The following is a 15,573-nucleotide window of genomic DNA, read 5'->3' on the forward strand; positions in this document are numbered from 1 at the left end:
CTAGTTCCATTCCTAACAAGGTCACGTAACTGGACAAGACGATGACCATCCTCATCCACCACAAGATTCGACCCCAGCTGGCGACACCAGCAGAATAAATCGCAGCCAACTGATTGATGGCGATCGGCGCCCCCACCCAGGGGACGGCGCTTTGTCAGCCTATCTACTGGCGCGGGGAGCCGGCAGTTAGCGTAATAAGGCTGCCGCTGCTGCCGTGACTGATGACAGCCGCGGGCTCCCGGTCACGATTGATTACGTCACCGGACGCTCCCCGGCGCCGGCCGCAGGGGAATTGCCGCTTAAATACGCTGCGGCTCCGCGCGCACCGCTCCCCAGTTTGGCCGTGTTGTGATTGTCCGACAGCCTGCCGCGGCGCAATACTGGAGGTCGTCCCTCCGCAGAGCTCTGCGAGGACCTCGACACTTTATGTCCGCGGTGTCTGGTAATAGCGCGCGCCATCTGTCGCCGCCGATCTGCCTCGGTGGCTGCGGCTCGGGTCAGAACTCAAAGGGAGGAGACTACGCTAGGTCCACGACATTATGGAGGCGCGCTTCGGCGCCGTCACTTGTCTTTTCTCTGTACAGTTCTCAGCGATACGAATGTTTTCTGTCTAGATCACTCAGTTCATTTGGGTGTGGCCCAGCGGTTCTAGGCGCTTTAGTCTGGAAACGCGCGACCGCTACGGTAGCAGGCTCGAATCCTGCCTCTGGCATGGGTGCTTGTGATGTCCTTAGGTTAATTAGGTTTAAGTAGTTCTAAGTTCTAGGGGACTGATGACCTCAGATGTTAAGTCCCATAGCGCTCAAAGCCATTCGAGCCATTATTTCAATTCATTTGCATGTTCACATGTTTCGGCACAACCATATACAGATTTCGAAAGTAGAACTCTGGGTACGGCTCCGGGGGCAAGGGGCAAAGGAAAAAGTACAGAGTAGCCAAGTGTTTTTCTTTCAATAAAATAATTTAAAATTCAGTATTTCGTATGTTTTAACAGGGTCGCATTGTAGCTTTCGTTGGCTGCTTATTAAATAGCCATTCGTCTTCCAAAATATTAAAAAAGCACCAGGTCTCGCCCCCTCCCCCCCCCCCCCCCCCCGCACAATTAGAAAACATCCTATCAGTGGCAAATTTATGATCTGCAGACGCCTGGGCCCAATGTTCGGTAGAAGCATTATCAAAGAAAATAGCTTGCAAAAAATTATTTTAGTTCAGTTTTCGAATTAAAAGCATATTACGTGGCATTTAAGGTTTTTATGGCACTCTATGAAATTTTTCTATTTCATTTAAGATTAAATGAATTGATGAGATTAACAAATGAAAAGAAATGATGTCATCCATGTATTTATTTATTAAAATCGCTATGAAAAACATTACTTCTTAAAGAAAAGGAAAAAGTTGAGATTCACGCCAATACAAAAATAAATATTTCTATTATAATGATGGCATATTTTACCTACAAACAAACATATTTGTTAGAAGGGGATATAGCGAAAGAAATACAAAAAAAAGCAAATTTTAATTATGTTTAATTCAAATACATTTCCCAAAAGCGGTGGCTTCAAATAATGTAATTCATTATTTGGTTTTGCACCTATACTTCATGCTAATGAATTTGCTTAGGACAGACATCTTCAGAACTTAGTTGCCCCAAAATATGACTTTCAGTATTGAGCGATACCAAAACTTTCGGGCTGTCTTCTAACATTCTGAAAATGAGCTTTCTCTACTGCTAGTTGTGACTATAAGCCACAGGTACATTCTCTCAGCGATGTCGATATTAGGAAAACGATCTTGGATTTGTTTTGCAAGGATAGTTTCATACATCCACATCTCCTGGCTTTATCACTTCCCTCATAACATTTTCGAAACTTGAAGTAAAAAGGCTTGAAGAAAATGTGTTCTATTCCCAATTAATCGTCTAAGTAATTTTTATTCGTTTCAACCTGATTTTGAGTTGTTACAACTACACTCCTGGAAATGGAAAAAAGAACACATTGACACCGGTGTGTCAGACCCACCATACTTGCTCCGGACACTGCGAGAGGGCTGTACAAGCAATGATCACACGCACGGCACAGCGGACACACCAGGAACCGCGGTGTTGGCCGTCGAATGGCGCTAGCTGCGCAGCATTTGTGCACCGCCGCCGTCAGTGTCAGCCAGTTTGCCGTGGCATACGGAGCTCCATCGCAGTCTTTAACACTGGTAGCATGCCGCGACAGCGTGGACGTGAACCGTATGTGCAGTTGACGGACTTTGAGCGAGGGCGTATAGTGGGCATGCGGGAGGCCGGGTGGACGTACCGCCGAATTGCTCAACACGTGGGGCGTGAGGTCTCCACAGTACATCGATGTTGTCGCCAGTGGTCGGCGGAAGGTGCACGTGCCCGTCGACCTGGGACCGGACCGCAGCGACGCACGGATGCACGCCAAGACCGTAGGATCCTACGCAGTGCCGTAGGGGACCGCACCGCCACTTCCCAGCAAATTAGGGACACTGTTGCTCCTGGGGTATCGGCGAGGACCATTCGCAACCGTCTCCATGAAGCTGGGCTACGGTCCCGCACACCGTTAGGCCGTCTTCCGCTCACGCCCCAACATCGTGCAGCCCGCCTCCAGTGGTGTGGCGACAGGCGTGAATGGAGGGACGAATGGAGACGTGTCGTCTTCAGCGATGAGAGTCGCTTCTGCCTTGGTGCCAATGATGGTCGTATGCGTGTTTAGCGCCGTGCAGGTGAGCGCCACAATCAGGACTGCATACGACCGAGGCACACAGGGCCAACACCCGGCATCATGGTGTGGGGAGCGATCTCCTACACTGGTCGTACACCACTGGTGATCGTCGAGGGGACACTGAATAGTGCACGGTACATCCAAACCGTCATCGAACCCATCGTTCTACCATTCCTAGACCGGCAAGGGAACTTGCTGTTCCAACAGGACAATGCACGTCCGCATGTATCCCGTGCCACCCAACGTGCTCTAGAAGGTGTAAGTCAACTACCCTGGCCAGCAAGATCTCCGGATCTGTCCCCCATTGAGCATGTTTGGGACTGGATGAAGCGTCGTCTCACGCGGTCTGCACGTCCAGCACGAACGCTGGTCCAACTGAGGCGCCAGGTGGAAATGGCATGGCAAGCCGTTCCACAGGACTACATCCAGCATCTCTACGATCGTCTCCATGGGAGAATAGCAGCCTGCATTGCTGCGAAAGGTGGATATACACTGTACTAGTGCCGACATTGTGCACGCTCTGTTGCCTGTGTCTATGTGCCTGTGGTTCTGTCAGTGTGATCATGTGATGTATCTGACCACAGGAATGTGTCAATAAAGTTTCCCCTTCCTGGGACAATGAATTCACGGTGTTCTTATTTCAATTTCCAGGAGTGTATCTATTCGTTGTAAAGTGTATCCATGTTATTGACACACCCAAAACGGTAATAAATTAACTTGTATGCCAGTCTCTACTGCAATGCGGACTTAAACTGATCTCTGGTAGGGAAGGAACTCTTGGTTCACAATTTGCCTGATAGCGTCAGCCCTACGTAAGAACATTATTTTCTTTTGCATAAATTATATAGGGCAAACAAAGTAAAGTGTTCTAGTTTTTTCTTAACCGCAACAGGGCATTAAATTGCATCAGGAGTGCAAGGGGAGTGCCGGCCGGGGTGGCCGAGCGGTTCTAGGCGCTACAGTCTGGAACCGCGCGACTGCTACGGTCGCAGGTTCGAATCCTGCCGCGGGCATGGACGTGTGTGATGTCCTTAGGTTAGTTAGGTTTAAGTAGTCCTAAGTTCTAGAGGACTGATGACCACAGAAGTTAAGTCCCATAGTGCTCACAGCCATTTGCAAGGGGAGTGTTCCAGAGGCATAAAGTAATGGTGAAGGAGTTTTCAATTTTTGTATGGATGAGTGTAACTACAAAGCTAGCTAATTCGGGCCTCGTGTTTTGATTGTTATGAAACTGTCGGTACATGGCCTGTGATGCAAGGTACTGGCGTACAAGCACTCTGAGGAGCCACGTAACTTTGGACTTCATGATTTCATAGTATACATACATCACTATTAATAACTAATCAACTGATCACTGAGACTGTTTATTTTGAATAGGGATCGTATTGTTATGTTTTCTTCAATTTCGCATAACACGTTAGCACTTTTAAACCTTTCAGTATATTGTCGCGCTCTCCGCTAGTAATCAAAAACATTAACAGCTGTTGTATAATACAATCTTTGAGTTGAATCTAGGAGAGCTATTTGTCTGTAAGTTTTCCGTAAGCTCCTGTCACGACAGTGTATACGGGTCCTGCATTTCCACAGCAGAAATTTTTGAGCATTTCCTTACACCAGCTGACAAGGGTCTGCTTTTGAATTCCGATCACACTGTACGGAAACCATCAGGAACAGTTGTTTTCCGTAGCTGAATGTTGATGAAGAATCAAACGCACTGCTGTTTTTGGTGCCTAAGTCTCACGACTGATCACGCAACGTTCCTCTTCAGTTATGCGATTGAGAGACTAATCCGTCAAAGAATCAACAGACAACCGTATGTTCAGAGGATATACGAAAAGTTAATGAGAAACGTGACTGAGCTTGCATGCTATGAATTTCATCTGGCAGAAGAATATGTAGCCAGACATTACGATAGCTGTTGTGCATTAATGTGTGGTACTGTACGTCAGTCCAACAAAAAGGATACTGTAACAGAACTGAGGTCTCATCTAAAACAGTTTACCTATACCACAACATGTAAAAGAGATTGAAATAAATAAGCAAGTACAAACAATGAAAGTTTTATGTACCCTGTCCCCATAAAACTCTTCATATCGCAATATAAACAAATAATCTGCAACATGGTTGACATGGGCGAAGCATACTCTCCTACAAACAGCTTATTGTAAGCGACTGGTCACGTGATACTACTCACAAAAATACAGTGAACAGAAATGGTGCATTCATACCCAGCGACATACATTCAGTAATTATCGGTCCTTCATGCTTCCGTAAATGTACACTCCTGGAAATTGAAATAAGAACACCGTGAATTCATTGTCCCAGGAAGGGGAAACTTTATTGACACATTCCTGGGGTCAGATACATCACATGATCACACTGACAGAACAACAGGCACATAGACACAGGCAACAGAGCATGCACAATGTCGGCACTAGTACAGTGTATATCCACCTTTCGCAGCAATGCAGGCTGCTATTCTCCCATGGAGACGATCGTAGAGATGCTGGATGTAGTCCTGTGGAACGGCTTGCCATGCCATTTCCACCTGGCGCCTCAGTTGGACCAGCGTTCGTGCTGGACGTGCAGACCGCGTGAGACGACGCTTCATCCAGTCCCAAACATGCTCAATGGGGGACAGATCCGGAGATCTTGCTGGCCAGGGTAGTTGACTTACACCTTCTAGAGCACGTTGGGTGGCACGGGATACATGCGGACGTGCATTGTCCTGTTGGAACAGCAAGTTCCCTTGCCGGTCTAGGAATGGTAGAACGATGGGTTCGATGACGGTTTGGATGTACCGTGCACTATTCAGTGTCCCCTCGACGATCACCAGTGGTGTACGACCAGTGTAGGAGATCGCTCCCCACACCATGATGCCGGGTGTTGGCCCTGTGTGCCTCGGTCGTATGCAGTCCTGATTGTGGCGCTCACCTGCACGGCGCTAAACACGCATACGACCATCATTGGCACCAAGGCAGAAGCGACTCTCATCGCTGAAGACGACACGTCTCCATTCGTCCCTCCATTCACGCCTGTCGCCACACCACTGGAGGCGGGCTGCACGATGTTGGGGCGTGAGCGGAAGACGGCCTAACGGTGTGCGGGACCGTAGCCCAGCTTCATGGAGACGGTTGCGAATGGTCCTCGCCGATACCCCAGGAGCAACAGTGTCCCTAATTTGCTGGGAAGTGGCGGTGCGGTCCCCTACGGCACTGCGTAGGATCCTACGGTCTTGGCGTGCATCCGTGCGTCGCTGCGGTCCGGTCCCAGGTCGACGGGCACGTGCACCTTCCGCCGACCACTGGCGACAACATCGATGTACTGTGGAGACCTCACGCCCCACGTGTTGAGCAATTCGGCGGTACGTCCACCCGGCCTCCCGCATGCCCACTATACGCCCTCGCTCAAAGTCCGTCAACTGCACATACGGTTCACGTCCACGCTGTCGCGGCATGCTACCAGTGTTAAAGACTGCGATGGAGCTCCGTATGCCACGGCAAACTGGCTGACACTGACGGCGGCGGTGCACAAATGCTGCGCAGCTAGCGCCATTCGACGGCCAACACCGCGGTTCCTGGTGTGTCCGCTGTGCCGTGCGTGTGATCATTGCTTGTACAGCCCTCTCGCAGTGTCCGGAGCAAGTATGGTGTTCTTTTTTCCATTTCCAGGAGTGTATTTATAAAATTATTATCCGTTCTATTTGGACTCAACGTCGAATATGTATACCTTTGGGCCATCGGATCGCCACATTTTGTACCGTGATTCGTCACTCCACATAACGTTCGTCCACTGTTCAATCGTCCAATGTTTGCACTCCTTATGTCAAGCGAGGCGTCGTTTCGCATTTACCGGCGTGATGTGTGGCTTATGAAATCCAAGTTTTATCACCTCCCGCCTTACTGCCATAGCACTTGCAGTGGATCCTGGTGCAGCTTGGAATTCCTGTGTGATGGTCTGGAGAGTTGTGTGTCTATTAATTACGACCCTCTTCAACTGTCGGTGGACTCTGTCAGTCAGCGGACCAGATCGGCCTGTACGCTTTTGTGCTGTACGTGTCCCTTCACGTTTCCACTTCACTATCACATCCGAAACAGTGGACCTAGGGATATTTAGGAGTGTGGTACTCTCGCGTACAGTCGTATTACACAAGTGACACCCAATCACCTGACCACGTTCGAAGTGCGTGAGTTCCGCGCAGCGCCCCATTCTGCTGTCTCACGATGTCTAATGACTACTGAGGTCGCTGATATGGAGAACCTAGCAGTAGGTGGCAGCACAATGCACCTAATACGAAAAACGTATGGTTTTGGGTGTGCGGATACTTTTGATCATATCCTTTTCCTTAGACATGTGCAGAATGTAACCATACCGTATGTGCAAGTTAATTTGTGACGTGAATGTAAAATGACTTGTTCCACATCATTACGATCTATCACGCAAAATTCTCTATGGAACGTGTAACTATCTAACTATCTAACTACCTTTACACTGATACCTGAACACTTGAAAGATGTTGCATATATTACAGATATGATCGTTTACGTTGGATACAAAGACAACTCAAAGGTGCAATAGATCAAGCTTGCTTATTAGTTACTATACATCACAATTCAGTTATTATGGTAAACTGTTTTATGCATAAATATGTTTTTCTTTTACTTGAAAAGTGAGACTGAGTTGCTATAACTCAGTTACTTTATTAGATCGTTACACACACATACATATTTCTTCCTTTTATTTTAAAAGTATGAATGGGCTACAACAAAATATGGGCATTGCCACTGTTTACTTGTTGTTGTTGTGGTCTTCAGTCCTGAGACTGGTTTGATGCAGCTCTCCATGCTACTCTATCATGTGCAAGCTTCTTCATCTCCCAGTACCTAGTGCAACATACATCCTTCTGTATCTGTTTAGTGTATTCATCTCTTGGCCTCCCTTTACGATTTTACCCTCCATGCTTCCCTCCAATACTAAATTGGTGATCCCTTGATGCCTCAGAACATGTCCTACCAACCGATCCCTTCTTCTAGTCAAGTTGTGCCACAAACTTCTCTCCTCCCCAATCCTATTCAATACCTCCTCGTTAGTTATATGATCTACCCATATAATCTTCAGCATTCTTCTGTAGCACATTTCGAAAGCTTCTATTCCCTTCTTGTCCAAACTAGTTATCGTCCATGTTTCACTTCCATACATGGCTACACTCCATACAAACACTTTCAGAAATGTTCAAACAAATTTCGGGCTTGCAGCCAGTCGTCGTTCAATACTTCGCACGATATTTCAACTGGGCACCTGCCAGTCATCTTCAGGCGAGCCGTCGCAGACTGGCGAAAACGTCTTTTTTTTTTTCTTTATTGTGATTTCATTCCCCTGCCCCATATGGGCAGGGGAGGGCTGTCAGCAGCACAATCCGCCGCTCTTCAGCCGAGTGACATGTCGCGAAAACGTCCTCCGTTCCGCAATATATAGCGTACTGTAAATATTCTGCGCATGCGTCGAAAACTTGATAGTTGAACCAACACTGCCCGCCGGCAGCGCCCTCGCTGGTGGAATAGCGGAACTCAGTCGCCCTCTGCGTTGCTGTTTGCCACGGCCGTCGACGCACTCTGTCTTCTTCGATTTGAGCAAATCGTGTAGATGATGGGATTCCATGCACTGTCCAGCTGGTAGCCGCTGTCTCGGTTTAACAGATTTTCCGCCAGTCGTATTTCTACGGATTCTTTAACAATGGAGTCCCAGAAAGACGTTGCTGTGGACAAAATCATTGTTTTCTCATACTCCATTGAATGTCCAGTAGAAATACAATGTTCAGCAATAGCGGACTTGCTTGGCTGCAAAAGGCGGGTGTAACGTTGATGTTCAGTGCAGCGTTCTTTCACGGTGCGTGTGGTTTGACTTATGTAAGCCATACCACACTGGCACGGTATCTTGTAAATTCCGGCCTTTCGTGGTAACAGATTGTCCTTAACTGATTCCACAAGGTCCGCAATCTTCGATGGTGGGCGGAAAACCACTTTTACCTGAAATTTTCGGAGGATTCTTGCTATTTTAAACGAAGTGTTGCCAACGAAAGGAAGAAAAGCTACAGATTGTTCCGCCATGTTCTCCTCTTTATTCACTTCCTGCTTCTTAGTTTTAACTGTTAGTGCGCTGTTAATCTGCTGGATGGAATACCCATTTTCGATGAATATTGTCTTTAGATAGGCGAGTTCTTGAGGTAAGCTATCTAGATCTGAAACAGTATGAGCTCTACGAACAACTGTTTTAAGCAAACTCATGGTTTGCGATGGGTGATGGCAACTCGATGCTGGCAGGTACAAATCAGTATGAGTGGGTTTCCGGTAAACTGAATGCCCTAGAAAACCATCATTCTTCCTTCAAATGGCTCTGAGCACTATGGGACTCAACTGCTGTGGTCATAAGTCCCCTAGAACTTAGAACTACTTAAACCTAACTAACCTAAGGACGGCACACAACACCCAGCCATCACGAGGCAGAGAAAATCCCTGACCCCGCCGGGAATCGAACCCGGGAACCCGGGAGTGGGAAGCGAGAACGCTACCGCACGACCACGAGATGCGGGCATTCTTCCTTCGAACCAGGCCATCCAAGAAAGGCAAACAACCAACTTTCTCTATTTCCATGATGAACAGGATGTTGCTATGAATGGAGTTGAGGTGATGTAGAAACTCCATTAATTTATCTTCTCCATGAGGCCACACTATGAAAGTGTCATCCACATACCGCCAAAAAACTGTTGGCTTCAGGGCAGCTGATTCAAGCGCTCTCTCTTCAAAATCCTCCATAAAAAGGTTGGCCACCAAAGGAGACAGGTGACTACCCATGGCGACACTGTCAGTCTGTTCAAAATATTCTTGATTAAACATAAAATAAGTTGAGGAAAGAGCGTGCCTGCTTTGTTCAGCATGGAGTATGAGAAAACAATGATTTTGTCCACAGCAACGTCTTTCTGGGACTCCATTATTAAAGAATCCGTAGAAATACGACTGGCGGAAAATCTGTTAAACCGTGACAGAGGCTACCAGCAGGACAGTGCATGGAATCCCATCATCTACACGATTTGCTCAAATCGAAGAAGACAGAGTGCGTCGACGGCCGCGGCAAACAGCAACGCAGAGGGCGACTGAGTTCCGCTATTCCACCAGCGAGGGCGCTGCCGGCGGGCAGTGTGGTTCAGCTATCAAGTTTTCGACGCATGCGCAGAATATTTACAGTACGCTATATATTGCGGAACGGAAGACGTTTTCGCCGAAACCAGACTGTCGCCGTGTTTTTTAACTGTCTGTCTGTTATTTTTCTGCTTCTTGTGTATTTTCTTAGTATCATCAACCCTGTGTTTTATGTTTTAAGTTCTAGAATTTTCTGCCATTTTACCTTTAAGTCACCGATTTTATCGCCAACTGTTATTTTTTCTTATCTTCATCTTTTTAACACAACTTCTGTAGGCTGAAGAGCGGCGTAGTAAGCTGCTGCCAGCCCGCCCCCTTCGGGGGGAATTGAAATTCAATAAAGAAAAAAAAAAAAAAAAAAGTTTTCGCCAGTCTGCGACGGCTCACCTGAAGTTGACTGGCATGTGCCGAGTTGAAATTTGCGAAGTATTGAACGACGACCGGCTGCAAGCCCGAAATTTGTTTGAACATTCAATTCGCCGGGAAAATTTTAAAATTCACACTTTCAGAAATGACTTCCTGACACTTAAATCTATACTCGATGTTAACAAATTTCTCTTTTTCAGAAACGCTTTCCTTCCCATTCCCAGTCTACATTTTATATCCTCTCTACTTCGACCATCATCAGTTATTTTGCTCCCCAAATAGCAAAACTCCTTTACTACTTTAAGTGTCTCATTTCCTAATCTAATTTCTTTTGTTTCCTTTACTGCTTGCTCAATATACAGATTGAATAACTTCGGGGAGAGGCTACAACCCTGTCTCACTCCTTTCGCAACCACTGCCTCCCTTTCATGCCCCTCGACTCTTATAACTGCCATCTGGTTTCTGTACAAATTGTAAATAGCCTTTCGCTCCCTGTATTTTTCCCCTGCCACCTTTAGAATTTGAAAGAAAGTATTCCAGTCAACATTGTCAAAAGCTTTCTCTAAGTCTACAAATGCTAGAAACGTAGGTTTGCCTTTCCTTAATCTTTCTTCTAAGATAAGCCGTAAGGTCAGTATTGCCTCACGTGTTCCAACATTTCTACGGAATCCAAACTGATCTTCCCCGAGGTCGGCTTCTACCAGTTTTTCCATTCGTCTGTAAAGAATTCGCGTTAGTATTTTGCATCCGTGATTTATCAAACTGATCGGTAATTTTCACATCTGTCAGCACCTGCTTTCTTTGGGATTGGAATTATCATATTCTTCTTGAAGTCTGAGGGTATTTCGCCTGTCTCATACATCTTGCTCACCAGATGGTAGAGTTTTGTCAGGACTGGCTCTCCCAAGGCTGTCAGTAGTACTAATGGAATGTTGTCTACTCCAGGGGCCTTGTTTCGACTCAGGTCTTTCAGTGCTCTGTCAAACTCTTCACGCAGTATCATATCTCCCATTTCATCTTCATCTACATCCTCTTCCATTTCCATAATATTGTCCTCAAGAACATCGCCCTTGTATAGACCCTCTATGTACTACTTCCACCTTTCTGCTTTCACTTCTTTGCTTAGAGGTGGGTTTCCATCTGAGCTCTCGATATTCATACAAGTGGTTCTCTTTTCTCCAAAGGTCTCTTAAATTTTCCTGTAGGCAGTATCTATCTTACCCCTAGTGAGATAAGCCTCTACATCCTTACATTTGTCCTCTAGCCATCCCTGCTTAGCCATTTTTCACTTCCTGTCGATCTCGTTTTTGAGACGTTTGTATTCCTTTTTGCCTGCTTCATTTACTGAATTTTTATATTTTCTCCTTTCATCAATTAAATTCAATATTTCTTCTGTTACCCAAGGATTTCTACTAGCCCTCGTCTTTTTACCTACTTGATTCTCTGCTGCCTTCACTACTTCATCTCTCAAAGCTACCGCTTCTTCTTCTACTGTATTTATTTCCCCCATTCCTATCAATTGTTCCCTCATGCTCTCCCTAAAACTCTGTCCAACCTCTGGTTTAGTCAGTTTCTCCAGGTCCCATCTCCTTTAAGTTTCTTCAGTTTTAATCTACAGTTCATAATAGATTGTGATCAGAGTCCACATCTGCCTCTGGAAATGTCTTTACGCGAAGGAACTTGCCCCCCTTCTTGCAGTGGTGTACCGTAGGTCTCTAGAAGAGCGTAGCGTTCCAAAGGATTGGAAAAGGGCACAGGTCATCCCCGTTTTCAAGAAGGGACGTCGAACAGATGTGCAGAACTAAAGACCTATATCTCTAACGTCGATCAGTTGTAGCATTTTGGAACACGTGTTATGTTCGAATATAATGAGTTTTCTGGAGACTAGAAATCTACTCTGTAGGAATCAGCATGGGTTTCGAAAAAGACGGTCGTGTGAAAACCAGCTCGCGCTATTCGTCCACGAGACTCAAAGGGCCATAGACACGGGTTCACAGGTAGATGCCGTGTTTCTTGACTTCCACAAGGCGTTCGATACAGTTCCCCACAGTCGTTTAATGAACAAAGTAAGAGCATATGGACTATCAGACAAATTGTGTGATTGGATTGATGAGTTCCTAGATAACAGAACGCAGCATGTCATTCTCAATGGAGAGAAGTCATCCGAAGTAAGAGTGATTTCAGGTGTGCCGCAGGGGAGTGTCATAGGACCGTTGCTATTCACAATATACATAAATGACCTTGTGGATGACATCGGAAGTTCACTGAGGCTTTTTGCAGATGATGCTGTGGTGTATCGAGAGGTTGTAACAATGGAAAATTGTACTGAAATGCAGGAGGATCTGCAGCGAATTGACGCATGGTGCAGGGATTGGCAATTCAATCTCAATGTAGACAAGTGTAATGTGCTGCGAATATATAGAAAGATAGATCCCTTATCATTTAGCTACAAAATAGCAGGTCAGCAACTGGAAGCAGTTAATTCCATAAATTATCTGGGAGTACGCATTACGAGTGATTTAAAATGGAATGATCATATAAAGTTGATCGTCGGTAAAGCAGATGCCAGACTGAGATTCATTGGAAGAATCCTAAGGAAATGCAATCCGAAAACAAAGGAAGTAGGTTACAGTACGCTTGTTCGCCTACTGCTTGAATACTGCTCAGCAGTGTGGGATCCGTACCAGATAGGGTTGATAGAAGAAATAGGGAAGAGCCAACGGAGAGCAGCGCGCTTCGTTACCGGATCATTTAGTAATCGCGAAAGAGTTACGGAGATGATAGATAAACTCCAGTAGAAGACTCTGCAGGAGAGACGCTCAGTAGCTCGGTACGGGCTTTTGTTAAAGTTTCGAGAACATACCTTCACCGAAGAGTCAATCAGTATATTGCTCCCTCCTACGTATATCTCGCGAAGAGACCATGAGGATAAAATCAGAGAAATTAGAGCCCACACAGAAGCATACCGACAATCCTTCTTTCCACGAACAATACGAGACTAGAATAAAAGGGAGAACCGATAGAGATACTCAGGGTACCCTCCGCCACACACCGTCAGGTGGCATGCAGAGTATGGATGTAGATGTAGATGTAGAAACCTGGTTCCTAAATCTCTGTCTTACCATTATATAATCTCTCTGAAATCTGTTTACTTATATATTGAAAATATTACAACAGATCATACATATAAATTTGAAGTTGAGTCTAACAGGAAATGAATGGTAGTTGTTAAATAAATTGCTGTCCATTGAAATTATAATTACAAGAATGCATTAAATACTTTGTCAAAGCTTTTGAAAAAGTTGGTTGGCCCTGTTTCATTATTTCCAGGTAGTACATTTCCGACAAATTTCTTTCTGTGGATATAGTCTTCTAGTTCTTCATATGTGTCCTTTTTTTCAGTGTGAATAGTATCTTAAGATTGCCTTGTACACTCTCAGCTGGATGTTCTATATCTTTTATATGGGAGACTATTTCAGATTCGTTTGGTGTGTTGTATAGGGAGGCACTGACATCTTCCTTGAATCTAGTGTGCAAGCTGTGGCCTGTTTGACCTATGTATTGATCTGGTAATTTACTATGTATGATTTTATATATGCCTGAGGATGAAACTTTATCTTGACTGCTCCTTGGATCATGAGGCAGTCTGAGGGAAATTTTTTGTTTGTTTGCAAGGCAGTGCTTATTTTGTGCCATTTGCAGATATTGCCTATTTTTTGGGAGAAATTACTGAGGAAGAAGGTAAATATTGTTAGTGGTTTTCCCTGGCTCTTGATGAATATTTTGTTCGTTTCCTTTTTAATTTTCTTAACTGAATGGTCTATTAGCGTTGGTTTCCACCCATTAACTACAGCTATTTGTTTTGTGATTCTTAGTGTGGTTTTCTACCCATTAGCTGCAGCTATTTGTTTTATGATCCTTATTTCAATTTGGAGGTTCTCATCACTCAGTGGGATTTTATAGAACTCTGTGAATCCTGGCAAAGTTAATGACATTATTCATTTCCTGATCACAAATGAGTGAAATGTTCTTGTGCCTTATGTTGAATACTTGGTGTGTGTCAACGTCTTTCTCTTCCCCTTCAATGATTAGAAATGCAGCACCTATGTATCTTCTTTAGAACTGAACTCATTGAATACATGTTACCTTTTTTGTGATAAGTTTGTGCTCTAGGTGGTGGATGAATATTTCAGCTATAATTACTAATACACTGGCACCCACAGCTATCCTCTTTGTTTGTTTGTAGATTTTTCTATTGAAAGAGAAGTAATTATATTTCAAGACCACTTGCAAAAGGTTAATTAATTCCATGGTTCCAGAATGAGATTTTCACTCTGCAGCGGAGTGTGCGCTGATATGAAACTTCCTGGCAGATTAAAACTGTGTGCGCCGACCGAGACTCGAACTCGGGACCTTTGCCTTTCGCGGGCAAGTGCTCTACCAACTCAGCTACCGAAGCACGACTCACGCCCGGCCCCCACAGCTTCACTTCTGCCAGTACCTCGTCTCCTACCTTCCAAACTTTACAGAAGCTCTCCTGCGAACCATGCAGAACTAGCACTCCTGAAAGAAAGGATATTGCGGAGACATGGCTTAGCCACAGCCTGGGGGATGTTTCCAGAATGAGATTTTCACTCTGCAGCGGAGTGTGCGCTGATATGAAACTTCCTGGCAGATTAAAACTGTGTGCGCCGACCGAGACTCGAACGAAGCTGTGGGGGCCGGGCGTGAGTCGTGCTTCGGTAGCTCAGTTGGTAGAGCACTTGCCCGCGAAAGGCAAAGGTCCCGAGTTCGAGTCTCGGTCGGCGCACACAGTTTTAATCTGCCAGGAAGTTTTAATTCCATGGTTTCTCGTGGGGAGAACATCTTGTATTTTAATAGGTTCTACCTAATAATAGCTATAGCTTAATGAATGGGGATCCTAGTACACCAATTTGTTATACTAGAGATGTCATTTGGTGTTTATTAGTACTATGTGTGTGTTTCAGAAGATTGTAAAGTGAGAGGCTACTCTTTAATGAGAGGTTACTTCCAAACACAAAGTTATCCTGTAGGACCTTGTTCAGTTTGAGATTAGCCTTATGGGGCCACCTTCTCTGTGATACTGTAATTGAACTCTTAGGAATGGTGCTGTTGGATTAATGCATATACAGTGGTACTTTTCTCTTTCAGTAAGCAGGAAGGTAACGTTTTTGAAGAGGGCTCCAGTTTGATATTTGTTGCTTTGTCTTCCTGTATGATATAATTTTCTTTAAAAGTTTGAAGTTTTTCTGGAAGTG

General features: G+C 45.3%; 1 non-coding gene across 1 annotated transcript; it reads left to right on the plus strand.

The window, feature by feature from the left end:
* The first annotated feature begins 15,030 nt into the window (after positions 1 to 15,030).
* Trnas-cga (transfer RNA serine (anticodon CGA)) lies at positions 15,031 to 15,104 on the plus strand. The gene has a single exon. It is a non-coding gene; the product is annotated as a tRNA-Ser (tRNA).
* Positions 15,105 to 15,573: the final 469 nt, after the last annotated feature.

This window comes from Schistocerca nitens, chromosome 1 (genome assembly GCF_023898315.1).
Source record: "Schistocerca nitens isolate TAMUIC-IGC-003100 chromosome 1, iqSchNite1.1, whole genome shotgun sequence".
Lineage (NCBI taxonomy): Eukaryota > Metazoa > Arthropoda > Insecta > Orthoptera > Acrididae > Schistocerca > Schistocerca nitens.